This window comes from Ambystoma mexicanum, chromosome 7q (genome assembly GCF_040938575.1).
Source record: "Ambystoma mexicanum isolate Mex_15411 chromosome 7q, UKY_AmexF1_1, whole genome shotgun sequence".
Taxonomy (NCBI): domain Eukaryota; kingdom Metazoa; phylum Chordata; class Amphibia; order Caudata; family Ambystomatidae; genus Ambystoma; species Ambystoma mexicanum.
Window position 1 is genome coordinate 614,212,866 of NC_090941.1, and position 27,714 is coordinate 614,240,579.

The 27,714-nt window shown below is 44.9% G+C and overlaps 1 protein-coding gene across 6 annotated transcripts in view; it reads right to left on the reverse strand.

Moving 5' to 3' along the window:
- The window catches only part of NBEA (neurobeachin), a 2,584,133-nt gene that overhangs the window by 1,553,155 nt on the left and 1,003,264 nt on the right, over window positions 1-27,714 (reverse strand). The gene's annotated exons all lie outside the window — the stretch shown is intronic.

A 27,714-nucleotide genomic window follows, 5' to 3' on the forward strand; every position in this document is an offset into this window, starting at 1 on the left:
GCTGCCTGGGTGCCATTCAGAAATGGAGTGTGCGGTAGATGATACTTAACTACAAGAAAAGTAACGCCTGGTCCATTGGCAACTGTAAACAAAAAAGCATTACACTGCAAGAATAAAGCATTTAATCAGAGAATTTTGCAATATATATATAAAAAAAAGAAGCACGTTTTCAAACGTGGCCCTGTATTAACTGGGTACGAAAGAGTGAACGATAATAACAGAGGACGAGACAGGACATTCCTAGGTACTGTAGTTTCTTCAGGTGCCAGGTCGGAGCTGACTGCTCTTCAGAAGGCAATACACCTGCCTATCCTTCTCCTACTCTATTCAGGTTACAAGCTGGAGTCAGCTGCTCCTCAAAGGCATCAAACATGCCTATGGTCTTCTTCTGGTGTTTGCAGGTGCCAGGCTGGAACTGGCTCCACTGGTCGTGACACACACAGCATCTGCCTATGTACTTCCAGTTTCTTCAGGTGCAAGGGTGGAGCTGGCAGTTTCTCAGAAAGTGACATGGCACCTGCCCTGGCTCTAGCTTCTTCAGGTACCAGGGTGAAGGTGTTGAGAGGCAGGTGAATAAGTCAATGAAAGCTTCTGCCCCTCCCCCAGCTCAATACACACTAAGACAACCGTACCACCGTTATCCCATGCAGGTACAGCAGGAGATGGACACAATCTAAGCTGAAGATGGCACAGGTAATCAAACCAATTGTGTGACAATCCATGTGCATGCATTAAATACAAAGCAAATGTGCACTCAGCATGACCAGAATGGAAAGAATTATCATTTTCAGAAAAAAAAGATGAACTTATTTGATCAGATTTGGAGTAGGTTTTGTTTTAATTGAAATGTTTCTATGATACATGTTATTGCTAATCTGTTTGATTGTAAATCAAATAAAAATGTAAATAAAAAAAAAAGAACGTGAACACTCGGTAACATATGCACTTTTACAATGAAGTATATAAACATCGCATCCATAAGACATGAAAAATACGGACATAAGCAATGTATAAACTGAAGGCAACATGAATGACACCTGATTAGAGCTCAATAACATAGAAGCGCAACAATAATGGGTAGCCATCTTTTCCAAAATGGAAGCCACAACATGCTTCGAAGTAAATGAAAGGCCTCAAGGCTTTGCGACAACTCAAAATGCTGAAATAACAAAAATACAGATCTGTGCACAACTCAGGAAGGAGCCGGCAACCACAGCCAAGGTTACATCAAATTAAGGGAAGGTCAGAATGTTGCAGTGAAAGCACGAGAAAACAATTCCCAGGACGCAAGAATGATACTCCCAGTTTTATAAGAGTACAACTAGCCCTTATAAGCCAGGTGCAGGACATCCATTAGCCAAAAGACTTCATGAAAAATAACTCAAGAGTGTCCCCAGTGGCAAGAGAAAACATAATACTCTCATCAATATTAGATAAACTCCCAATAAATGAAGGGTGAAATAATTCCAAACACGGTCCAATCACACATGAACCATAATTAAAGAACATTTTTCATTAGCAACAAACACAGATAGGACACCTGCTTTACTCCTTACGCTTATCCCCAAACACGAGACGCCACACAAGGCCAAATACAAAGATCACCCTGGCTTATGGTCTAGAAATGAGAGATGGTATTGTCTTTAATTGAAAGAAAAGCAGTCCATGGACATCTCTCCTGCTACATCTGTCTGGCTCATGTCTTGATGATCTGTCAGTTGTCCAAGGTTGCTTAGTAAGAAGCCAACTAATGAAAATCTCCAAAGTTACTCCGCCCATGAAGTACGGTGCCAGACAATTACATATTGCAGAAATGTCTTTTTACCATTATCAATTTAGAGATGGTCGCAGGAGGGGCCATCAGACAAGCGTTACCCAATTAGAAATCTAACCCCTATAGAATGTATATGTAATCACCACTGTAAATCAATCCCCACAGGTTTTGTTAACTAAGATTGCAGTATGTCAGTTTTGACAAATGTTGAATATATAAACCATTATTTTTTATGTAACCAGTGACAACTCCAAGAATTCAATGCTTGTATGCTGCCCCTGCTTTATTTGGTTGATAATAAAGCTGGGTTTTGCCTTGCACATGTCCATTTCTGTTATTGAATCCGGTTTGAACTGGCCCCAGAACCTCTGTAATTTGGGACTTTCCAGGCCATCTTAACAAAGGTGACTGTTTCTCACGTGGTGATGCAGCATGTGCCTATGTTCTCCTATTTTCTTCAGGCACCAGGCTAGAGCTCCCTGCTCCTCAGAAAATGACCTGGAACCTACCTATGTTCTAGTTTCATAAGGTGCCAGGGTGAAGTGGGCTGCTCCCCAGAAGGTGCCAATGCACCTGCTTATGTTGTTCTTCTAGTTTCTTCACGTGCCAGCCTGTCGCTGGCTGCTGCTCAGTAGTGGGAACAGCACCTATTTTCTCCTCTTAGTTTCTTCTGGTGCGAGGCTGGAACCGCCTGCTCCTCAGAATGTCACCCGTCACCTGTCTATATTTTCCTTTTAGTTTCTTCAGGGGCCAGTGTGACAAACTGACTACTGTTCTGCAAGGGTACAGGGAAGAGAAGTGGTTTCTAAACTCTTATCAAGTCCAACACTACTACTAAAATAGCCATGATCCCAAACATTAAGGCGAGCCAGGCACAACATGACTGGTATACATCCTTCACCACTTTAAGGTAGTATGTCTAGAGGGCAGGCTATACTATTCAAGGGCGTGTGAGGCAGGATGGAAGCATCCAAACAACAACACAGTGAGATCCAAAATAAACGAATGTCCATTTAAAGGTATATAAAAACGAGACTTTTATTAAAATAAAGGACAAACTATTAAAAACATTAACATCCCATCCCTAGAAAAAAATTAACAGTGAACGAAGACTCTGGGGAAACAGGCACTCTGGGGTATTGAAGAAAAAATGTCTTCAGGTAAAAAGTCTTGCAGAAAAGTCAACAAAGTTCATGAATGTCTCTTTAAGGTATAAAGTGGGGTCTTAAATGTCACTAAGGACAACAGACCAAGGCCAGGGGGAAAAGAACCACAGTTAGATACTGATTGTTTTCTTCCAGGAGCACAACAGCATTGCAACGGGTTTCTGGGCACTTATTGATGCGTTGAGTCGAGTTCCAGTCAGTTGAGCTGCTTTGAAGGGATTCAGCAACAATGTGCAGTTCAACAAGTGGCAATCAATTGAGGCTCAAAGAAGCTTGGAACAAACATCAATGTTCAAATCCATGGGGATTGACTGTGTTTCAAAGTGTTAATGCAGCAATCCGGTTTCAGTGACGAGCCGGCTCAAACGAGTGCAGAAACATATAAAGTGTGTGTCAAAGGCAGGTCTGTTGGGTCTTTCTAGCAGCATGAAAGAGTTCAGAATACTCACAGTTGTTCAAATCATCTAAAAAATGCAGAGAAAGAGGAAAAGGCAGCTTCTTTTGGTTATTGGTTTGCTGTGAGCCCATCTAAGGGGTGGCTGAGAAAAAGTAAGCCAATGTTATTCCTTTCCTAGCCAGGAAGGGTGCCAGCGACATGTGCCGGGCTTTCCAATTCAGCAAGCAGAGAACTGGGTACCAGTGTCTAAGAGAAGTCAGACCTTTTCACAGCAGGTCACTCCAAATTTTCCGCTGAGGCGGTTAGGGGGATGGGCTTATCTTCACCCCAATAACTAGGGACTTTGGGAAGTCTTTTTCCCCAAAAAGGTTCCAGCAAAAGCTTCATCAAGTTCATCCAAAGATGACTCCTATAAGGGGGTTAGGAGACTGTCCCCCTTTAATAGGCATTTTGCCACAGTGGATTGTACTTTTCAAGCCTTTTGTAAAGGCCCAATCCTTTGCAGCATAAAGCACAGACTGTCCTGTGCTAGGCCGCCCATCTGTTGTGGGTGAAACATCTTACACACAAATGTCCTTGCAGCTATAGGTCAGTGAAACCCAAGTGGAAATAATAAAATGACATCAGATTGGGTTTTGCCAGTTTTAACTGTATATCCTCATATGCCATATCATCACAGTATAGTTTTATATTTTACTAAAGATCTGCCACGCGGCCATGATGATATGCAGTTAAGTATAGTTTGAATCAAGGGTGCCCACTGTTATTGGAATTAATTTGATTCCAGCAGCCTGGTTCAGGAATGCACATGCTACTCTGTAGTTGCCATTTTACCAAAACACATTGCAGCGCTGGTGTGTCAGTAGACAGAGCGTAGGAAAATACACATCTCAAGTATACTTTTTAGCATAAAGCATTGGAAAGAGAGACCTTTTTAGCAGAGCTCACTATCAGAGAGAAACAACCCAGAATCACTTTTTATAGCAAACATCAAAAAAGCTCTGGATTGCACACCCTCCCAGATGACATTCTTTCAAATGAAGTGTTCTCTTTCTAGTTTCTCCAGGTGCCAGGCTGGAGCTAGAAGCTCATCCAAAGGCGATGCTGGATGCTCCTCAGAAAGAGAAATGAGCTCCTGCCTATATTCTTTTATAGTTTCTCTAGGCACCAGACTAGTTGCTCCTCAGAAGGTGATGCATGTGCCTGTCTAGGTTCCCTTCCTAGTTCTCTTGGTGCTTGCTGCTCCTCAGAAATTGATGTGGGCACTGGCTTATGTTCCCGTCCTAGGATTTTCAAGTGGAAGGTTGGAAATGGCTCCTACTCAGTAGCTGAACTCCCAGAACCCACATCTCTGCATATCTTGTTTAAACATGACAGAATGACGATTTGCTTTTGGAACAAGACAGAAGATGGCCACCACGTTTCTGATATTCTATGCACTTCCAAAAGTATGGACTTGTGGTGTTTCATGTCACTAAGGCACGCTGAAAGGTCTCAATGTTATAATGACTGAACATTTTGTGTCCCAGTTATTTAAGACGTTTAGCCAGGGCCTGCGTTAAGAAAACAATAACTTGCTGCACATGAAAGTCACATCTTGCACTGCTGCATGCACATTAACTAGCATAGCAGCACCTGAACAAGCAAGGGGCTACATTCAAAATCATGTACTGATTTTGAATGTACCTCCTTGAAATGTATCATTGCCAAACAAATGTAGATATGTTAAGCACTGACTTCTTCCTCAGATTCATACTTTCGCAATGTCTCCTATAGAAGTTTTGGAAGGACACACTGATAAGAGAGAATAGCCACTTGTATAGCATATAGTTGATGAATGTTCGTTTTCCTGGCTCACTTCTTCCAACTCAGGTTTGATCTCCTGTTTTACCTGTGTCTTGGAATTTTGGGAGCTTTTTCTACATACCCAGTGAAGGAATTGGGCTGGAGCAAGACCTAGCTGTGCTGCGGCAATAATTGTCTTGCCAGAGTGCTGTTCTGCAGAGATATGAGGCCCAACCCGCCAAGTTGAGGAAGATCACTGCCCACTTACGTCCTGAGTCTCCTGACCACCGAGATTTACTTTTGAAATTTCGAAGCGTGTGTCGACATCCAACTGATTTACAAGCTGCACCTAACATTCGTCCTCTGCTCATCCGGACAGCTAAAGCCTGAATAGTAAAAGAGTCCAACGCTGCATATATGTCTTGTACTTTGCACACATTTTACTATTCTGGTGATTTTTCTGATGGATGAAATGAGCACGATATCCAGCTTGCATTGCATGCTCAGAAGGAATGAATGCTTGCATTACTATCACATACATGCTTGATAAATAGTCTGTAATTTGTATGTTCCAAAAATGCACTTTGTATGTAAAGGAGCCGGCATCCGACATTCAGGGCACTTGCATTATTAACCACCTAGATTTGACCCCAAGTCCCGCCGACGCCACTCTGCAATCTGTGGCACCCCCCCTTGATCCGCCTCAAAGGTAAATTATGTCAATTTCCAGTACTTTACATACCTAGCTCTGATCAGTCCCTACTTGACTACCTCCACAGGGTTTTGTTAGAAAGTACCCTGCTTTGATGACATGCAGCCCCCATGGGACTGATCTTGCCACGCCTTACCTTACCTAACAATAAGCATTGACAATGAACTGACATGTAATTTGACTGAGTCAAACCCTAAAAAGGGGCGATGAGCGAGTGAGGAGCCATCACTGGCATCCTTCCCCTCTTTCACCTAGACAGGCTTGAAAGTCTTTTATGTATAACGATGGAGTCTACATCATTGTCATTTGAATATGATTAATACATACCAAGTGCCTGGAGATACAAGCAACATAGTGCATTAAATAGACAGGTAAACCCTGAAAGAACTATATACTGGAAGGATACATTACACACTATGAAGAAGCTTATGCCCCGCAAGTAATGTTTATTATATCTAACTGCCCATTCTGCACAGCAATGATAAAAGGTGTAATATGCAGCCCAGATCTTGGATAATGGAAAACATCAATTTATTCTTATTAAAATGGAATTCTTATGGTAGCTCACAAGAAGGAACAGTGTGACCTAGACTTGGGCAAGCTTTGGCCTTCTGTACAAGAAAACTCAGTGGGGTGATAAGATGTGCCATCGGGAAGGAAGGATAGCTGAGGGGCAACACATTTGTCTTGGAAGCAAGACAACGCAGCGCAACACAGGTTCGAATCCCGATCCTGTGCATAGAAACCACTCGTTGGTATTAAAAACGTTATAATACCGCGCGCACCCAGCAAGTCCCCAGAAGTCCCGCTTTGCCGCTGGAGACTCTGCTTCATTGCCACTTTTGAAAAACTTTGGAAAAGCACTACGACGTCCAGAAGGCTCTGCAGTTCAGAATTAGAGGCAGACCTATTTAAGAGAAGCTGCGCGCGCACCGCGCGCGCGCACCCAGCAAGTCCCCAGAAGTCCCGCTTTGCCGCGGGAGACTCTGCTTCATTATTCCCGCTTTTGAAAAACTTTAGAAAAGCACTACGACGTCCAGAAGGTGATTACTTTTGTTGACATTGTCATTTGCACATTCAGTGCCAACGAACTATCTAATACGACGTCTCCTTCACATAGGCTCTGCAGTTCAGATTAGAGGCGGACCTATTTAAGAGAAGCTGCGCGCGCACCCAGCAAGTCCCCAGAAGTCCCGCTTTGCCGCTTCGCCGCGGCGCCGTGGGGCCTGTGGGCACTTGCTTGGTCAATATTTTCAAATTAATTGCAGAATTATTTTTAAACTGATTGCAGAATGATTCCCACAATCAGAACTGGCATGCCCAAGGGTTTATTGATCGATTTTGGGGTAACCACACCGAAGGGCTCGCAGAAACCGGTTGCAAATTCCACTTCCACCCCAAAAACCTTGCGCTTTAAGCGCGCTGTCAATCTTACCCTGAAGAAATCGAGCTCTTCAGACATACGCAAGTTTTGTAAAGAAACTCAACCTTGTCCTCTTGAGGCCTCCGTAGTTGAGTGTCATACGCTAGCGCCTGATGCCATTTCTCATGAGGCACTATTGAAAAAAATGAACATCTTGCCCCCTCAAGCCCTTGCACAGCCTACGAGTCCTCCTTCCATCCTACAAGCCCAAATCTCTGCAGTTACGGTCCGTGACTTGCATTTCCCTCTTGGCGCTTCGGCGGTCAAATGTCAGGTTGATCAGAATGCCATTACTGACTGTAGCATTATTGAAAACATGCCTCCCACTGCCGAGCTTCTCCATAATCTTTTGCCCACTGCATCACATACATCAGACGTTGCAATAATTGATCTCAATCCGTCCAATTCCGCATTTTCTCCCCAACTCATGTCCGACAATCTATCCAAATCTCCAATCATGTTCTCGACCTGTGGCTCTTCCATTTCAAAGATTTCTTTTTGTGCCCCCACTCCTCGAAGACCAGCAGTCCCTACTGAAAATGCCAATGCCATTTTGAGCACATCGCCTGCCATCAGTTGTATTCAAATCTCACCTCCAGAATGTTTGTGTAAAAAGCAAACTCCTAAAATTGTACCCCCTCTAGCGAACCACACTGAATGCAATTCGGCTCTCTCACAGTTTGCCCTAAATGCTCTCCATGTCACTCTTACAACTTTAACCAAGTTACATGACACCTTGGAAACAAAGTTGCAAACCCACACGGTGTTGCTGGAAAAAAAAAATGCATGGCAAACCGAGTGGTCTCTTGAGCATCCAAAATCAGTTTTGCCCACTTCCCTGAATACAGTTCCACCTGGCCCACATCCATTGAATCCAAACTCCGTGGCCCCTCGATCTGACCCTGTTCGCTCTGACTCACATTCCAAACTTGATGATTGCCCTCCAGATCTTGAATGTTTACTAATTTCTTCTGTTCCCACCCTTAATGCCCTGGATGAACTACCGAATCAGGCATTGCCCCTTATTGAACAAATTATTCGTCCCATTGAAGCGTCAGTGGAGTTTGTGTGTCCTGCTACGGGTCTGAACATCGATCCAAATGCAATCTCTATTCAAAACAATTGCTCGCAAACCGACCAGATTCCCACTTGTACTCCCAAACAAAAGCAAAAACGTCTTCCAACGAAAATTAATTTGAAACCCGACCTGGTACCAAACGTGTTGCAAAAGAATCAAAGTCCGCTTAAACCCCAAGTGCAGCAGACTTCCCCTATGAAAGAAACTTGCACTATTTTTTCTAAAGATAAGAAAAACCATCCCAGTGCTGTCAAACTTCTGAAAAATGTCTCCGGAAAGAACAAAATCAATACTGCCAGATCTAAAACTTTCATCAAAAATTTGAACCTGCCCAAACAAACCATACGCAATGCTGCACGATCTGTCACAAAAAAATATCTTGTAATGAAACAAGCAAAAGCGTTAAGTACTGAGACAGCTTTGTCTCAACCTCCTACATTTTATGGTCCTCTAGATCAACTAGTAGAGATTGCCATACAGCAACTTGAGCCCACAATCAATAAATCCCCCACTGCAAAAGTTGTAACGATAGAGGCCCCAAGTGATAGAACCAGTTCCGATTCAAATTCAAACCTTGATGTAGTACATCGGGACGAGATTAAGAAAGCAGTTAACGTCTACATGTCCTCCATATCATATGGGCCGATTGCTCCCAAAACTGCTTGTAGTGCTACACCTTCAAATATGCCTCAAATGATGCACAACAGTCTCCCTGACGCCCCATCCCAAAGACCCATAAATAATGTGTCCCATCCCCTGACCCATATGTGCAGCTGGTGAAAATGGCCCCGGAAATGATTGGCATGCTACAGTCGCTTACCAAATCGAGACAAACAACTGTTGCTTCTCGTGTGAATCTAGCCAATATTCCCCCTTCCCACTCAAACCCTTTACCTCAAAAACCTGTTGGCAAACCCCCAGCCAATTACTCGCTATTACTGGCATGCAAACCCAGTCCTTCTCCACAATACATCTTCAACCGAAGTTGCCTTCTGGCCATATTCTCGGACATTCTTTCACTCGAAGATATTGGTTCATCTGACATTACATTGGTAGAATTGGCACCTCAGCAAAACACCAACTCTGTTAGAATGTGGATTCACTCGCGAGCCATCCAGAATTGAATTTGGATGGCCAGAGCTGAATTCTTTTCTTTGGGTTTTGGCCTCTCAATCGACACCCTCAATACGTTAGCCCTGAACCAAACCATTCACTCACCAGCCAACTTTCAGTATGCCCCTCATGGGCATCCAACTAATCAAGCCTTTACTCCAAGTGCTTCTCATCATTCTTTAGGCCTGCATTCACATTAGCTAGCCTCTGAAACCAACGAACAGATCATATCGCTTGTTAGTTGGAACACTAGAGGCTTTTCACACTTATCAATAACAACAACAACCTCATGTCTCATCATATACTCCTACTTCAAGAAACGTGGATGACTTCAGTGCCATTGTGGGACAACCATCAAGTTTTCTTAAATCCAGCTCAACGTGGGATTTCTGGAAGACCAACTTCCGGCCTTCTAACAGTAATCAAGATGGGACTTGGTATGACCGCTCAAGAATGGTGCTGCCCAAATCAGTATCTTCAAATGATTAGACTCTCCTGTTACACAAATCACTATGCTTTGATCAATGTATATTGGAACGTGGCTGGTGTATCGGATGGTTGTTTTTTCAAGGCTTTTATAGATCTTCTTAATTTGGTGGCCCTCGATCCCCTAGTATCCAATATAATCGTTGCAGGGGATCTAAATTTAGATTGTTTCACCCCGCGTGCCTCCAGCAAACTTAGATTATCTAAATGGATGGCTCTGGTCGATAATTATGATCTAATCATGCTCAGTGGAGCTTTTCCAACCGATACTCCTCCTAAGTTCACTTGGAAGAGCGGATGTAGTATGTCCATAATTGACTACATTTTTGTGAACGCTTCAATGTTTTCCAGCATGGATCACTTTCAAGTGATCCCAAATCAGAACAGTGATCACAACCAATTAGTTGTAAAATGGACGATTCAGTCCTCATGTACCAAACTCGATGAAAATCACGCTCATCGAAATTTGACACTTAACAATGGAGGCAATCGCCTCTGATGGTCCCCCAGTTCCTTGTGTGAGCTAAATGGAGTCTTGGAAACTAGGAATGAGTGTGATGTCATTCATTATTCCAATCTGTTACAATATTTCCAGCAATCCAAAATTTCTAAACCGCAGGGGGCTCTAATGATTCCAGGCCCTAGACTTCACGTTTTTAATCCTCAAGTACAACTACTAAAAGCTCACGCGAGGGCCTTGAAACGTCAGGCCATGTATGCTCCCGCAGCTGACCGTGCATCTATCTTAAGATCCATTAACACGAGGCACAAAAATGCCATTTAAGCTCTGAAAATCCAGATGCACCAACATGACGGGGAAGCCATGCTTTCTTCCTTCCAAACTAAATCTGCTATTGGTGTGTGGTCCCTATTAAATAAACCTACTCGTCCTCCACAAGTTGTCTTGCAATCTAATCCGGTATCTGAATCAGAGTTGATTACGCATTTCACTGCTTTGTATGCTTGTCCATTTAATTCCCCTAGTCTGGTGACATTCGATACACGGAGCTCTTTTCATCTAATACTCGACTTAGATGATATCAAATTCTTTATTAAAAAAATTAGCAACTCCGGTGCTTGTGGCCCAGACGGTCTCTCAAATCATACGTTCAAAATTCATCCTGAGCAATGGGCCGTGATTCTTCACAAGATCTTCACCACCATTAACATCACACAATCGTTACCTCCCTCCTGGACACACTCAATAATAGTCCCTATTTATAAAAAAGGGGACAGCTCTGTTCCGGCCAGCTATAGGCCCATAGCGTTATTAGACGCACCCGGCAAAATCTTTGCTAGAATTGTTCTTAGAGAATTGAATTCCTGGACCCTTCGTAACAACCTAAGGGACCCTTTTCAGACGGGTTTTGTTGCCGGTCTTGGAACTTGTCCCAATCTTCTAACTCTTAACACTCTTAGATCCAAATATGCGGACAAGAACCAAGTGTTATACCTAGCATACATATACTTCAAAGCAGCATTTGATTCCATCGATAGTGTAATCTTACAACAAAAACGTATTTTTCATAAGTGTCGCATCTCACTTCTAACTCTAGTAATGCTGCTCCATACCAACACAACGGTACAGAACAGATTATCCATGGCAGGAAAACTCATCCATTATTTCGACAGAGAGGCCTCAAGCAGGGATGTATTCTTGCGTCCTCCATATTCAATTTTTTTCTGTTCGATCTTGGAATTAGTTTACGAGCCACTAATAGTGACTCCCCCAAATTTGGGTCCCACACCATAACTTATTTGGTTTATGCGGATGATCTGATCCTCATTTCATAGACGCCCTCCGGGCTACAAAAGTTATTGGATTGCTTGACCACACATGTCTCAATCAACAATCTCACAATCAACACCCATAAAACACAAACCATGATATGCAAGCCCCATGGTAAATCAAAGGCAAAGCGCCACTGTTGGCACCTACAAAACGCCCCTTTGTCCCAAGTTTCCTTCTACAAATATCTTGGGGTCATCATCCAGGCCTCCATCTCCTCACAGGAGTGGGAAGAGGACATACAATTGAAACTCTGTATGTTAATTACCCAGGCAAAAGTTTTAAAGAAGAAATATGGTAAATTCACGCTCAAACATATTCTTTTTTACCAACAAAAGGTAATTCCCACCTTGTGCTATGGTTCGGAAACCATGCTGCTTATGAAACCCAGCTGGTGGCAAATTTTAGAGGCACGCTTTTGGAAACAGATTCTTCAGTTGCCAAAGTGTACGCCCCTACCGCTGATACGGCACGAATTAGGAATTCCTTCCCTGAAATCACACAATGAATGGATGATGTGTGCTTTATTTAAAAAATGTAATATTAGGTCTTACATCTGACGGACTTCTCGGCATTTTAGCACAACATCTTCTAGCTCAGAATCATGCCTTCACCAAGGGTTGGTGTAATAGTGTTTTCCATATTCTAGCCGACGCTTCCATTACCCTAGACTTAATTATACAGAATCCAAGCCGAGCTAAAAAATAATTCTTTTTTTATGACTGGATAAAAACTTGCAGTCTATGTTTGAAGTACAAGGATTTTGACACTCGTGTCTTTGCCATTAAAGCTTTGCACACAACAGAACTTTATCTCCTGAAATGTCCGAGTTCCCACATTAGACAACAGTTTCTCAGATTTCGCTTAAACCTGTGGCCAACCGTGGATTTGTTGGCAAAAAGAAATCTGATTCCAAAAGATCAGGTTCATTGTCGCTTTTGTCTATACAAATCACAAAGAGACCCTGGAACATAGCATTTTATTTTGTCCAATGCTAACTAGCCAAAGGATAACCCACTTCACAAAATGCAGCTTGAGTAAATATAATTTTATGTCAATGGACACCATTTGGTCCCATATAACCAATAACCCAGACTTGGGAATGAGAGTGTCGATTATTCATTATTTAGAGGCCATCTTTCCCAGAATTTATTCTGAAGGTTAGGTTTATGTATCTTATGCTGATCACTTTTCAGTGCATTGCATTTAGTGACTTTATCAATATGCTATCGAGCTTTGATCAATCTTGTTCCAACTCTCCTAGTGAAATATGTATTTTAATTATTTCTGTAAATTGTATTGTGTAAACTGTAAACAATTTTGTATTGCTTTATTTGTACATAGCAAAAGGAAAAGAAATTTGAAAGGATGATATTATCCATATCAAATAAAAAATAAAAAAAATGTTATAAAATGCAGTTCCAAGACACAAATGAACTGCCCCATGCCATCTTAGGCCTAAAAGTGAATAAATCCTTTCTGGTTGTTGGAAAGCACACTGTAGACTGGCAGGGAAAACGCCAGCAGTTAATTTCAAATGCAAAACTACGAAAACGCTGGTTCATTTGGTAAATCTGTGGGGTTGATGCCTCTCTCCAGGTTCTCCTTCTCCAGAAATCTGTCCGTTTTCATTTTTCCCACTTGGGGTATGTGCACTTGTTCTCAGCAGCCTCCTTTGCCTCTTAACAAAACGTCAGGCGCTTCAATGACGGCGCTTCAGAGGCGGTCTACAAGGACTGGAAATTATCCCTGGAGATCACCTGCCCATTCTACAAGGATCACGCTTGTCGTGTGTTGTTGGGCTGCTCCATTCCGGCTATTGCGTTTGCCTAGCTACTTTGTTTCTTCCTGTGTCCCATAGCATTGTATGCAGTCGAACATCGGTGTGCTTATAACTAGACCATACCGCTTACTCCTGGTACTACTGAAATTATTTTAGGCTCACATGTTGCGCATCAGCAGAGAGAAAAAGCACTTCCATAGGTTAGTTTACTTACCTTGCTCGTAGCTTAGATCTTCGCAGCCTTTGAAAACTACAGTTCCCAGCAGCCTGCTTTGCCTCTTGACAAAACGTCAGGCTCTTCAAAAGCTAGCCGTTCTTCGCCAGTACACGTCGACCATCATCGCTGCCACCGTGATCTCTGCAGGATTTGGTCCCGCATCTATTGAGCAACTAGTATCCATATGGGAGTCACTGCAAGTGTGCATCACGAACAGCAAGCCTATGCTCACATTACTTATGTTTGTCATTCTTGGCCCACTGCTGTTTTCTTTTTGCCGATTATAAATCAACCATGCCTTGATTGTGTAACACCTGTGACGTGCTTTCAGCATGCTCTGTACAGACTGCGCCATATCACACGTCTCACCTCACCCTGAGATTTCGTGTCTGTGGATTTAGTCACCCATTCTCTCGGCAGAATGTGCCCCATAGCCCCACCGGTTTGCACCTGAGGACTTCACATTATGATGAAGTAAATAATACAATCAACAACACACATACTCACTATGATCAGCGTACTAATAACCGCGCATTTAATTTCAACTTGTCCCTCTCTCGCCTCAACACAAGATCACTGCTAAAACATGGAGTTGAAGTGGCGGACCACCTGTTTGAATCTGGTCCCGACTTATTTGTGCTTACTAAAACATGGCATACACAGTAATGACACATTATCTACACCTAACAACTATGTGATTTTTCAAGCTGATCGAGTAAACAGCAAAGGGGGAGGGGTAGCAATTATGTGCAAAAGGCACCTTAATTGTCATGCCATCACTCATACCAGCCCTGACGACTGCGAATCATTATGGATCAAGATTAAGACCTCGGCTAATTCTTCCCTTAATGTCTTGACCCGCCACAGGCCCCCACGAGACCTGCCCCACATTGAGGAACAGCTCTTAGAGATGCTCGCAGATATTACTAAATCAAAAAACTCACTAATTGGTATGGGTGACTTTAATCACTGGTCTAATGACCCTCTGGATAAATGGGGCTCCTCACTCACCGATTCCTTGACATCTATAGGACTCAGACAATGAGTGGAGGAGGTAACACAAAGGTGGACATACAGCTGATTGGTTGGTATCCCAAAATGTACTGGTATCTCACCTCCAGGTGTTTCCATGTGCATGGTCCGATCACTTTTTGATTCAGGCTATGTTAAATCTTCCCACATCTCCAGTAAAGAGGAAACTGCTGGCCAGTATCACCGAGTTCTCACATCTTGTGGAACACATCACCAAATCCATAAAACAGGCTATCTCAGACCTGGCTCTGCTGAAAGTAAAATAATCAAGCCTAAGGTGCACCAGGACACATGGTTTTCCGTTGACAGCATTTCTGCCAGACAGAGGAAGAGAGCACAAGAAAGAGCCTTGTGTAAGAACCCTAATCCCCTCACATTAGCACATTACAAGCAAGCAGTGAAGTAATTTAAAGCAGCTATTACCTCCTCCAAATCTACTTGGTATAACAACGGGATCAACACCGCCCGTTCTAATGTCAGTGAACTTTTCAAAATCTTGGCTGATTTTCAAGACTCTTCCCCCATAAGCCAGGACCTTATAAAGTATTCTGCATGGTGCCAAGAAATCCACAATGGCTTCCTGGCAGAGATTGCGACCCATAGGCAGACTATTAGTAATATTCAGACCTCCTCTCGGGGATGCACTACTCATAAGAACGTTCCCCAAGACCCCATCTCCGAAATCAAGAACATCTCATGCTTCAATTTTTCCCATTAGTCAGAGGAACAGGTCACCAACATCATTTGTGATCTTAAACCCACCTCTTGCCCGGGGTGACTGCTGCCCTGCAAATATCTTTAAGGACTCACTTGAATTACCGGCCCCTTTGATAACCAAACTCATCAATCTTTCTTTTGAAGAGGACGTGATTCCCCGATCCCTTAAGGAAGCATGGATTACACCATAGCTCAAAAAAGTCAATCTCATCCCACATGTTATTGGCAACTATCGACCCATTACAAACGTGCATTTTGTCATGAAAATCATGGAGAAGTTGGCATACTTACAATTGCAGAGGCACATCGAAGACCATAAGATCCTTGGCTGGACCTTAAATCTGTAAGTGATTTCAATCCGGCACACACCCAAGTCAAAACCCAGCATGTAGTGCACAACTGAACCCCTTATTTCTTTTTGCCTATAAGTTCAATATTCTGAACGATATACCACTCATATCACACCCTTCCCCTGGAACCCCCCCAGTCACACTGAACCAGGAATCGGGCTAGTTTGCAAAGGTAAATATTTATTTATATATTGAAAATGTAATCACAGTATATTTTAATAGGTACACAACAATCACCAATGGGGTGACAGAACACTGAAAAATATCTTTAATACACTAGGAATAAGTAAGGAATGAGCACAAAAACAAATGCAGCACAGTAAATAATACTTTTGTGTTGGTTCAGATAAGATAGCACTATGGTTAAAGTTTTCCCCTGCAACACCCCTCAACCCCAATAGTCAATGTAAGGTAATAGGAGGAGAGGGCAGGTATTCAGGAATAGCACTAATCAAACAGAATATCAGTCCCACTTCCCCCCATAAAACACAAGAGAAAAACGGAATTGACTTTTCAGCTGTCAGAATGGTTTTTACAATTGTCTTTAGAATTGACTGGGCAAAAACACCAAATGTGGTCAAAAATACTTAAATTGTTCTAAATTGTTATGGGAGCCGCTTTGAACAGTTGCACATAATCAGAAGCAATAATTTAGTCCAAACAATAAACATTTGGAATCTTAACGTCCAAGTTGGAAGCAGTTTAGAGCTATTTCACATGTGTAAACCTTTCAGATTTCAAAAATCGAGGCAAACCTTTCCAGGTGTGATATTCATGATAACAGGAGAATCGCACTGTTTCCGAATGGGTTCTATGGATAGCTATGGATGTTAGGTACAAGTAGGAGTTGAAATTCTGTTTCTATCACAAAAACTAAGTGAGTTAAAGAGGGTTTAGTAAAGGTCATTTTTGCAAGATAGGCGCAAGAATGGAAAACAGAAATGCACTTTTGAAAATGGCAAATGGGTTTGCTTACACTAGAGGATGACTATGAAAAAGTGAATACCACGCAGGGATCTTAGTCACTTGATCAGGGTGACCCGCCTGCTAACGAAACTCTACTTCTTCAGATGAGAAAAGGGTCAGCGCACAGATGGTTCTAACAATACTGGTTCTGAAGGAACAATGGGATGGGTTTGAGATAGGGATAATACAATGCCAAGATACTCTTAACAATACTGGTTCTGAATGAAAGATAGGATGGGTTTGAGATAGGGATAAGACAATGCAAATATACTATGGGCCACAGTTCTTCCTATTAATACTCACAGGATATATTTTTTTTTTAAATGGACCGTCAGCTCTGGTCATAGGATTGGGTCTGGTCTAGGAAAGACAGCACATCAGGCACGGTACTGGAACAGTTATGCCGGTCGCCAGATTTGCACAGGATCTGCCCTCCTAGTCTGTGGGTATTTGAATCAGCTGGATGGCGAGTTCCTCAGGCAAGCCTAGTGGTGGCAAGCCATAGAATTTCAGGATACTGGTGCAAAAGGCCTTCTCTCACCACCCTGCGCTTTACTATGTAGAGAGAATAAATTTGAGGATTTGGGCCTTGCTGAAATCAATAGCCTCTATTGCTGGCAAGAGTCTTGGCATCTGGATCTAGAAGAATATTAAGCTGGATGTAGAATGCTGGATCAGAGTGCTTCGCCGGAATCAGAAAAGTGAGTGGATCTGTGAGTCCCTATGTGTTGTCAGCTGTCTCTATTTATGCTATAAAATGACATCACAAAGGGGGTGTGTGGGCCGGCTTAGCTAAGCTTGCCCCTGTGAGCTGGGATAGGACCACACTTCATCTCCGCCTTGCAATTTGAGTGATTGGATCAAGGCCGGATGATGTCACATTTTATGATTTGCTTTACAGTCCTCAGAGACCCCCCTTCAGCCACTGGTCTCAAAATGGGATTTGATACTAAATGTACATTTCTACATTGGTCACCTTTATACAAATCACACACAAAGATGCCATATTTTACGTAGCAGCTATTCCTCAAAACCCTGCAGCGGTGGGATCTTGTCTCAACTTTCTACAGAATTTTGCCCTTTTCGCTATGAACACAATTTCCAAATTTTATGCAAATTTCCACAAATGTGCGCGTTTAACATAGGCATATGCGTGTACATTTTCACAATTCTAACAGTAATACATTTAGCATAAAACCACATATATTGCCACTCCTGTCCAGAACATGTCACATAGTTCCTCTTCACACGTGCAATCAGAAATTAAATTAACAACTCTGTCCTTTATATATTTTTCACCATTTTGAATAGCAAGTTATGAGTCTTTTAAAAATTGGTTATTTGTTCATGATTAGCAACAGATGGTCCGCCCCTTTGTGTCTCCCTGCAGTACAGGGCATCCCCCTCCTTGCTTGTTCCTTCCAGAGGCCATTTACGACGCCTTTCACACTTCTAGTTTCCTGGGCTGCAGCTTTGTCATTGTTCCTTTGCTTTCTGTAGACAAGATTCTGTTCTAACCCGCAATTAACACCTCCCAGTGAGTTTCTGCCGAGAGGAAGGCCCTCCCCTTCTGGGAGGAAAACCTGCTTTTCTAGTTCTTGCAGCTTCAGCCAGGCTAATTAACTTCTTAAACCCAGCAAAAACCAAATTTGTTACATCAAACATAAATACATTTCTTTCTTGGCCTTAACATCTGTGGGAAAAACACAACTAAAATCTGTATTCCTTTTTGGCAACAATCCTTTTTATGTTTGCCAATCCAGAAGACTTTTTAGTTTTAGGTCCTTTTAAAGTTTCCTCAATACTCCTCTGACAGCTGTCATTCAGGTAACCCCGGGTACTGCACCCATATTTTGGCCTATGCTGTCAGTTTTTGGTGTTGTGTGTTGTGCATAGGCATTTGGGAGTTTTTAGCAACAAAGCAGATGTCATTTGTAGGCACATTTTTGGGTGTCACTTGCAAAGTGCTGCTTGTCTCTCTGCACTCTGCTGGTCACGGAGCCCACTGGCACATTTTTGCAGGGTGTGCTCTATCCTACCGCACATGCACCATGGGTGGCAGGTTGTGCATCCCTCTTTTTGTGTGCTGAAGCACACGGTTTTTGTAGGTTTTTGGCACGTGCACAGGTTTTGCCGCCATTGTTGCTGTTTCTCCCCATAACTGGCAGAGTGATGCCGCATAGCATAGCCGAGTGGGTCAATACATCCCACAAATCCACCTTGTCCGGCATAGTGGACAGAGGTCATCCCACCCTGCTGATGTTCTTGGATCTCTCCGCAGTCTTCGATCTGGTGGATCATTCCCTACTGGTGACAAGGCTGGGGGAGATCGCATTCTGCTCCAATCAAGCCTCCCAGTGGATATCCTCATTTCTCGGCACTCTGAAAGTCCGGGTATCCATTGGTGAGGAAGCTCCAGTGACATTCCTCAAACACGTGCAGTCCCCCAGGGCTCGTGCCTGTCACCTACAATGTTCAATATATAAACCAGCCCCTACTGGACTTGTTAGACACCCTGGGTGTCCGCTATACACATTATGCCGATGACACTCAGGTCGTCCTTGAGCTCAGCGGAAAGCATGAGCAGGACCCGATGGCTGTAAACAAAATCTACAATGTCATCCAGGCCTGGATGGCAGGTAACTCACTAGCATTGAATAGCAGTAAAACAGATATTTTGATTGTGGCATCCAGAGCCCGCCTCAGTAAATTAGCTCCTGCCTATGCCAACTGCTCCATTGCAGGCATCATCATCATCCTGGTATCTAAAAAAGTCAAGACCTTAGGGGTTGACCTGGTGTCACAACCCTCAGCCCTGATCCCCACTAGCAAGCCCATTGGCCAGGTGGAATCAGGACTCGGATCGCTTATAAATCCTGGCATCAACTTCTCAGGCCCTCTTGGTGCCAGTCCTGGCACCTTTGGCACCAGGCTCATAAACAAAGATAGACATCTACTTGTGGAACTACTTTTTAGAGCTTTCAGCCAACATGCAGGCATCCACATAGCTTGATTCCGAGAACTAAGCTATGCGGTCTAGTGTTTTGGGTGTGGTGGCCTAGGGACTACTTTACCTGGACTACTTTGCGGCGGCTATTTAAACCACACCCGAACAAGACAACATGCTTTGCGTTACTTTGCTACTAGCAACGTGACACTCACCGTGTCCAGCTTTCTCACAAGCTTGACGAATTCCAGACATGCAGAAAACAAAGAACATCGTTAGCAGCAGAATCTTACCTGTAATCTCCATCCTTCACTGCTCGCAGCTCCTGGGCAGCTCCGTTTGAAGAGTTTGCTGCCCGGATCGAAGGACCTGGAGAAAGACATTATTAAAGGAGGTAAAAGAGACATTACAACCACAAAGCGCTTAGAGACTTACCTGGCTGGCTGATTTTCGACCGGCATAGCTCCGGAACTCCATCTGCGCTGGGAGCACACCGCAACCTACGAAAAAGAGAAAAGCACAGGTCAGTGAGGACAAGACATTGCTGCGCTGCGCAAAGCGCCTCCTTACTGCATCCTAGCGCTATTGTGCGCCATCATCTACCGGTGAGAACCAGCCTACCCAGTTCTCCAAGCGGAAAACTCCGCGCACCTAAGGGAGATAAAAAGAGACAGTTTAGAACAGAGAAAAGGCATGCAAGAATAACAACACCATCAATCGCAATAAGACCTACCTGAAAGACACTACAAGGGCCGCAGTCAGTGAAGTAACTGACCGCCCGCGCCCACAAAAGACCACAAGCCCCTGCCCAGAGTGCAGGAAGGAGAGCTCACCAATTCTGACAGCCAGGTGAGAAGAGAACCCAGAGGGGCTGAAAACACAAGGGAGGTTGGAGAAAACCTACCTTGGTCGTCCAGTCCTAATATAGTCTTCATTTCCAGGCGGAATCCCATCGACAACCACACCAGGGAGTCATAGAGAAGGGCACCAACGACCAACTGGCTGGGTGGCGTCCCCGGGGATACCAGGTGAGCGTAACACCTGGATGACAAATTATCTATTAGACTACATGTTTCTTACATTCGATCCTCCTGTGGCCTCATTACTAAGCAAATAAAGTATATTTGCCCATTTCTGACTGCTAAAAACTGCACTGCTTGCATCTGTGCTAGTTAATTCCAGAAACGACTACTGCAATAGCCTCCTGGAAGGTGCTACACAACTGAATATACAGGCTTTACAGGTTGTACAGAATAATGCAGTTCGGGCCATTCATGGCCTGTGCAAATGTGCGCATGTCTCAGATGCCAGGCGGGCACTCCACTGGCTCCCTATCCAGCATAGGATCAGATACAAGATCTTGACGCTGTCCTTCAAATGTCGTTCTAATGCCTGCCCAACAAGCCTCATTGATCGGGTAAAGATCCATGTAGGAGGAAGGCAGCTCCGCTTCTCCGGCCATCCTACACTCACCCAGCCTAGATACAAGCTGTCGCACTTCGGAGGGACCTTCTTCGATACTCAGGCTGAACTTCGCTCTCTCCTCCAGTCTCCTGGTGCCTGCTCCTTGACCCCAGTGTACCCGTCTATCCTTTTTGTCTGTCTGTCTTTAATGTGTCTTTAATGTGCGCTCTGAGGCCCAAGTGCGCGTGACATGTACCAAAAATTAAAATAAATAAAATAAATATTGGGGAGCTCTCAACTGCTACCGTCACCCACAGCGACAGGACAGACTCTGGACTACTTCCTTGTAGGTCTCCCACCCCTGGATGCAAGGTGTTCCCATCCCCTCTTGAAAAGGCCACGCAACTGGCCTTGTCATACATCTCACCAAAGTCTTCATCTCTATTCACCTCTCTGTGTTGACTGAATGACTGCGTGTAGTGGGATAGTAAGTCTATATTGGCTTGCTCCTTCCTGCTCCGTGTTCTACAGTGAACAAAAATGGTTGTAAAACCAAGAACCACCTCATGGATTTTTATCTTAATTGCTGGCAATCCAGACTGGTGGTGCATGATCGGTCATCATTTAAAAATGTCCGACCATTCAGGTAATACATTAGGCTGTATTCCACCATTTTATTGCAAGGGCTTGAAGCACATTATGGGATAATTCATGTCTCTAGGCTTTAGTTTTCGACTGAGAGAGATATATATATATATATATATATATATATATATATATACATATATACATACATATATACATACACACATGTGAAAATGTGCGGGTTTGTGGCAAAGCGTATATTTCCTATACAATCCAACACTGTTTCACCAATCTACACCAAATTTTGCACCATCACCTGTTAGGACTTTCCGGACATTACTGGCTGCAGGACATCCTGAAACCTCGGGTATTTCCCCGGATTTCAGCAAAAGTGAAAAAATTGGGTGTGGGTTTTTGTATATTCCCTATACACTCCACACCGTTACACCAATCTGCACCACATTTTTCACAGTCACATGTTAGGACAATCCGGAGATTACGGTCTACATAATGTCTGGACACCCCATCCCTTTCCCCAGATTTCAGCAAAAGTGAATATATGGGTGTGGGCTTGTGGTTTGCGTATGTTCCCTATACAATTCCACAGCGTATCACCAATCTGCACCACATTTTAAAGTCACCGGATAGGACTTTCCAGATATTATGACATGTGGACACCCCATCCTCCAGAATCTGAGCAAAAGTCAATATTTGTGGGTTTGTGGCTTGGCGTGTTATTATAGAATGTTATACAATACCACACCGTTTCACCAATCTGCACCAAGTTCTGCAGATTTACCTGTACCTATGAGGGAATGGAAGCCCGGGAAACATTGGGTATATCAGCTAGTATTTATATAAAATCAGCTTTTCGTCTTCATTTTTGTTCTGTGACAACCCCCCTTCCAGGTATTTTAAGGCGGCGTCCATCTGCAGAATGAATTCCTTGGAGAAATATTGCTTTATGAGCACCGGGCCTGATTGAGTTGTTTGAAGGAATTCTGGGCTTTGTCATCCCATTTGATGTTGTTGGGGATTTTCCTTCTTGAGTTTATTAGTGGGGTCCAGTTGTTTTAGAGAATTTTGGGATAAAGCAGTGATAAACAACCAGGCCCACATGCCCTTCTTTGTGACCTGTCTTGCCACTTGTTGAATTGGCTTGACCTTCGCGCTTTGGGGTAATACTTTGTTGTTTCTCATCTAAAAGACTAAGCATTTCACCAAAGATTGGGTGAGATGACATTTAGTGGAGTTGGCTGTTAGATTGGCTTTTCTCGGCTAGTTGCAGATGGCTGTCAGATGTTGCAATTGATTCTTTCCAGATGGAGCTGTAAAACAAGATGCCATCCAGATATGCCTCGGTGAAGGTGTGGCATGGGGCCAGGACTTGGTCCAAAAGCCATTCGAATGCTGCAGGTGCCGAATGTAGACCAAAGGGTAGTAATGCAATCTGATACAGGCCCACTGGGGTCGAGAAGGCTGTTTTGGCTTTAGACTCCTCATCCAGAGGTATCTGCCAGTAGCCCTTCGTCAGGTGGAGGGTTCAAAATGTATCTTGCTGGTCTTAGTCTCCCGACCAACTCATCGATCCTTGGCATGGAGTAGGTGCCAAATTTGGGGGTCTGGTTTAGCTGCCGAAAGTCTATGCAAAATGTTAATGTATGTCTGTGTTTTTGGCGCCTGGCACACCAGGAATGACCATTTGCTATGGGATTTTTCTATTACCCCCAAGTTGAGCATCTTTTTCAATTTGTCTCTGATGATTTGTTTCTGGGCTTCCAGCAGTTGGTGCGTTCACTCTTCCTGGAAGGGGTATCTTGATTGTATCTCTGCCGTGTTTAAGAGCGCTCTACCCGGTTCCTCTCCTTTTCAGCGGTACGCCGCTAGAGTCAGCGATGGAGTCATGCGTCTGTGGGTACTTGTTCTGGTTGGTCTCCAGGGTTTCCAGAAAAAGAACAAATCACTTACCCCTTGGTAATGTTCTTTCTGATGGATGTTTGATATGGAACAAATTATTTACCTGTAACTATTGTTCTCCAGCGTGGGCCTGACATGGATTCACATGCTCACGAATATTCCCCGTTGTCACACTCAGAATCATCTGTAAAAGAAAAAACAGCTTCACTTTCACTTACAAATTGTATCTCTCCTTTAAAGCAATCACTATCCTCTGGGTCATACTGCCACCATCCAATGACAGTACTCTCCCTAAGCACCTCCTCTGGCAGCCATTTTCAGATTTGGAAGCACGCAAAGTGGCAGTATGACCAAGAAGAGCCGCAGAGGGGATGGAGGAAGGGTTTGCATGTGAATCCATGACAGACCCATGCTGGCGGACAATAGTTACAGATAATTAACTTGTTCCTTCTCCAGCATGGGGTCTGGCATGGTTTCACATGCTCATGAATAACAAATACATAGCAGTACAACATTACAAAACCACATGAGGTGGCAAGGCTCAACAGAAGCAATCAACTCTTACCTCTGGAACAGACTCACCTCACGCGAACAGGTTGCGTAGCACTGCTTGCCGACTCTGGACTCCTCCCTGGAATCCCTGTCGATGCAGTAGAATTTCATGAAGGTGTGCGTGGACCTTCACGTAGCCACCCTGCAGATGTCCAGCAGGGGCACACCAGACAGGAACGCTGTCGTCACAGGAATCGCTCTGGTGGAGTGGGCTCTCGGACGGCCGGGCAGCGGTTGGCTCGCCAACCTATGACAGTGCATGATGCAGCCAGAGAGCCACCTTGAGTTGGAAGCCTTGGACAAGGCCTTCCCATGGTTCACAGGACCAAACTTCACAAACAGTTCAGAAGTCTTCTGAAAACTCATTGTGCATGTTACATAGAACTTCAGGGCACAAGCAACATCCAGGAGTGCAGGGCCCTTTCAGACGGTGACGAAGACTTCGGGGGAAAAAAACAGGTAACACCAAAGGCTCATTGAGGTGGAATTTCCGATGGAATCTATGGCATAAAAGAGGGGTGCGTCTGCAGCATTAACGCTGATTCGTGGAAAGTCAGGTGTGGCTGTTTGCAGAATAGGGACTGTATCTCAGTTACCCTCCTGGCAGAGGTGATGGCAACAAGTAATGCAGTTTTCCATGACAGGAACTTGAGAGGGGCCTGATGCGTAGGCTCGAAGGGGGCCCCCATGAGCCTCGTCAGCACCACATGGAGTTCCCATGCAGGGGCAGAAGCGTTCACCGGCGGTAAAGATCAAAAAAGTCCTTTGTGGAAGTCCTTGACGAGTCGATGAGACCAAACTGAAGATCTTCCTGGAGACCTGGTGTAGTGGGAGATCGCCGCCAGATGCACCTTGATAGAGGCGTGAGCCAGACTAGCCAATGATAGAAAGTATGGAAGAATCTGCGGGGCTGTGACCCTCAGATGGGTAATCTTCGGAGACCTGCACCACGTAGTGAAATGCTTCAACTTGTGACCATAGCACTTCAAATTCGACAACGCCCTGGCCAAACTCTAGGTCTGCAGGAGCCAAGCCCTTAGGCTCAGCGATCCTGGGTCATGCTGAAGGATTGTGCCTCCTTCTCTGTGAGAAGATCCAGAACCACTGGCACCTTTTTATTGGAAGCGACGCTGACAGGCTGAGAAGGACCGGATACCAAATCTGGAACCGGCCATGCCGGAGTGATGAGTATCATCCTGCATTGGCACTGTCTTAGTGTGCTGATGACTCATAGCAGGAGAGGCAACAGAGGGAAAATGTACAGAAACATCCCTTCCCATGGGAAGGAGAAGGTGTCCCCCAGGCTCCTCGGTTGGTGGAATCTGCTGGCAAACTTCTGGCATTTGGAGTTTGCCATTGTAGCAAACAGATCGATCTGGGCCTGCCCCACTTGGCAAACAAGTAGTCCACCTGGTCCTGCCGAAGGTCCCACTCGTGGCAGGAGCACAATTCCCTGCTGAGGGAGTCTGCAATTGTGTTCTTGACTCCCGCTACGTGGAGAGGGATGAGGAACATCTCTTGTCCGATGGCCCAGCACCAAAAGTCCTGCACTTCCTTGGAGAGCGCTAGAGATCAAGTGCCTCCTTGTTTCCTGATGCAGAATAAGGTGGTGGTGTTGTCCGTGAAGATCCTCACCACCTTGCCCTTCAGAGATGGAAGGAATGACTTGAGGGCCCAGAACACTTCCCATAGCTCCAGGATGTTGATATGGAGATCCTTCTCTGGCAACCACAGGCCTCTGGCATGCAGACGTCAGGCGTGGGCACCCATGCCTTTCTGGGATGCATCTGTGGTGAATGTCTCCTGGTATGGTGGGTTTTGAAACCCTATGCCCTGTGCGATGTTGGAGTGAACGCCCCACCACCCTATCGCCCGATGGAACTCCTTATCGAACGGGATCTTGCCGCAAAGATTCCAGACACCTGCATCCATTAACTCCTGAAGAGGTTGCATCTGCAACCTGCAGAGCTGGATGAGGTAGATGCAGGACGACACCATGCCAAGCAACGACTTGATGGTTCGCACCATGGCAGTCTTCATCGACAACAGCCGCTGCACCTTCCCTTCAATGACCAGTACCCTTTTCTCCGAGGCTGATGCCAGGCAGGACACCATATTGAGCCTGGCTCCTAGGAATAACGAGTTCTGCGATGGTGTCAAGCAGGACTTTGGATAGTTGATGGAGAAGCCCAGATCTGTCAGTAGCTGGATGGTCACCCCCGTGTGTCCTACAGTCAACTCCCACGAGCGGGCCGGATGTATACCCCGTAGACGTAGATGAGCCGCCACCGACACCAGGAATTTTGTGAACACTCGGGGGCCGACTTCAATCTAAAAAGTAGGGCCTTGTACTGGAAGTGCTGGCCCTGCACTACGAAACGCAGAAACTTTCAATGTTTCATTGTGAATGGAGACAGGGAAATAGGTGTCCTCCAAGTCCAGCGACGTCAAGAAGCCTCCTTCCTCCAGTTGGCCGAGCTCGGGCTGCAACGTGACCATACTAAACGTTTGGGACTTCAAGTATTTGTTGAGACATCACAGGTCTAGGATGGACCTCCAGCCCCCGGTCTTCTTTCTGACCAGAAAGTATATGGAATAGACTCAGGAGCCCCGGAGCGATTGGGAAACTAGCTCTATGACCCATTTTTGCAGCATGGCCCATACCTCTTCCAAGAGCCGAGGGATGTGCTACTCCTGACGGGTAACGGGGGGATCCGCGGACACCTACGTTGAAACTCCAGGGTGTATCCCTGGGCCAGAGTGTCCAGCACCCATCTGTCAATGGTGATCTTCTTCCACTCACTGACAAACCTAGTCAGCCAGCCGACGAATGCGGGGCACTAGTGGGGGCCGACGTCCCGGCCAGTTCAGGCCTGTTTCACCGCTGGCATCCTGCCCTGCGGCTGACGGTGACGCTGTCCTCCACCACCGCAGGCCTAGGAATGGCTTCTGTAGGCTTCCTGGGTCATGGATCTGGAAGGCTGATGGGGCGAAGAGGAGAAACCTTTGGACGACCTGCTCGACTTTCCCCTGGAGGAGTGAAAAGAAGAGTGCTGCTGCTGGAGAGTGCCAATGGAATGGGCCATCTCCGTAACCGCCTTGATGGCCTGGAGGGACTCGTCGGCAACCTTCCCAAACAAATTCTCTTAATCGAAGGGCATGTCCAACACATTCACCTGGACCTCCTGCCGGAAATGTGTGGCCTTCATCCAGCCTTGTCGACAAAGGCAGACACTGTTCCTCATCTGCCGGAACCCTCTGTCGGCGACATTCAAAGCCACTTTAATGGCGTGATCAGACGCAACTTCCCCCTCCTCGAAAAGAGCAATTGCCTCCATTCTCTTATCGTTGGGGAGGAACTCCAGAACAGGCCACAGCTTGTACCACAGCTCCCTGTTGTACCTGGCTAGGATCGCCAGTGCATTTGCCACCTTGATAGTGGATGCCGCAGTGTAAATCACCTTCCTTCCCAACGCATTGATCTTTTTCCCCTCGCTGTCCGGAGGGACTGAAGACGATGA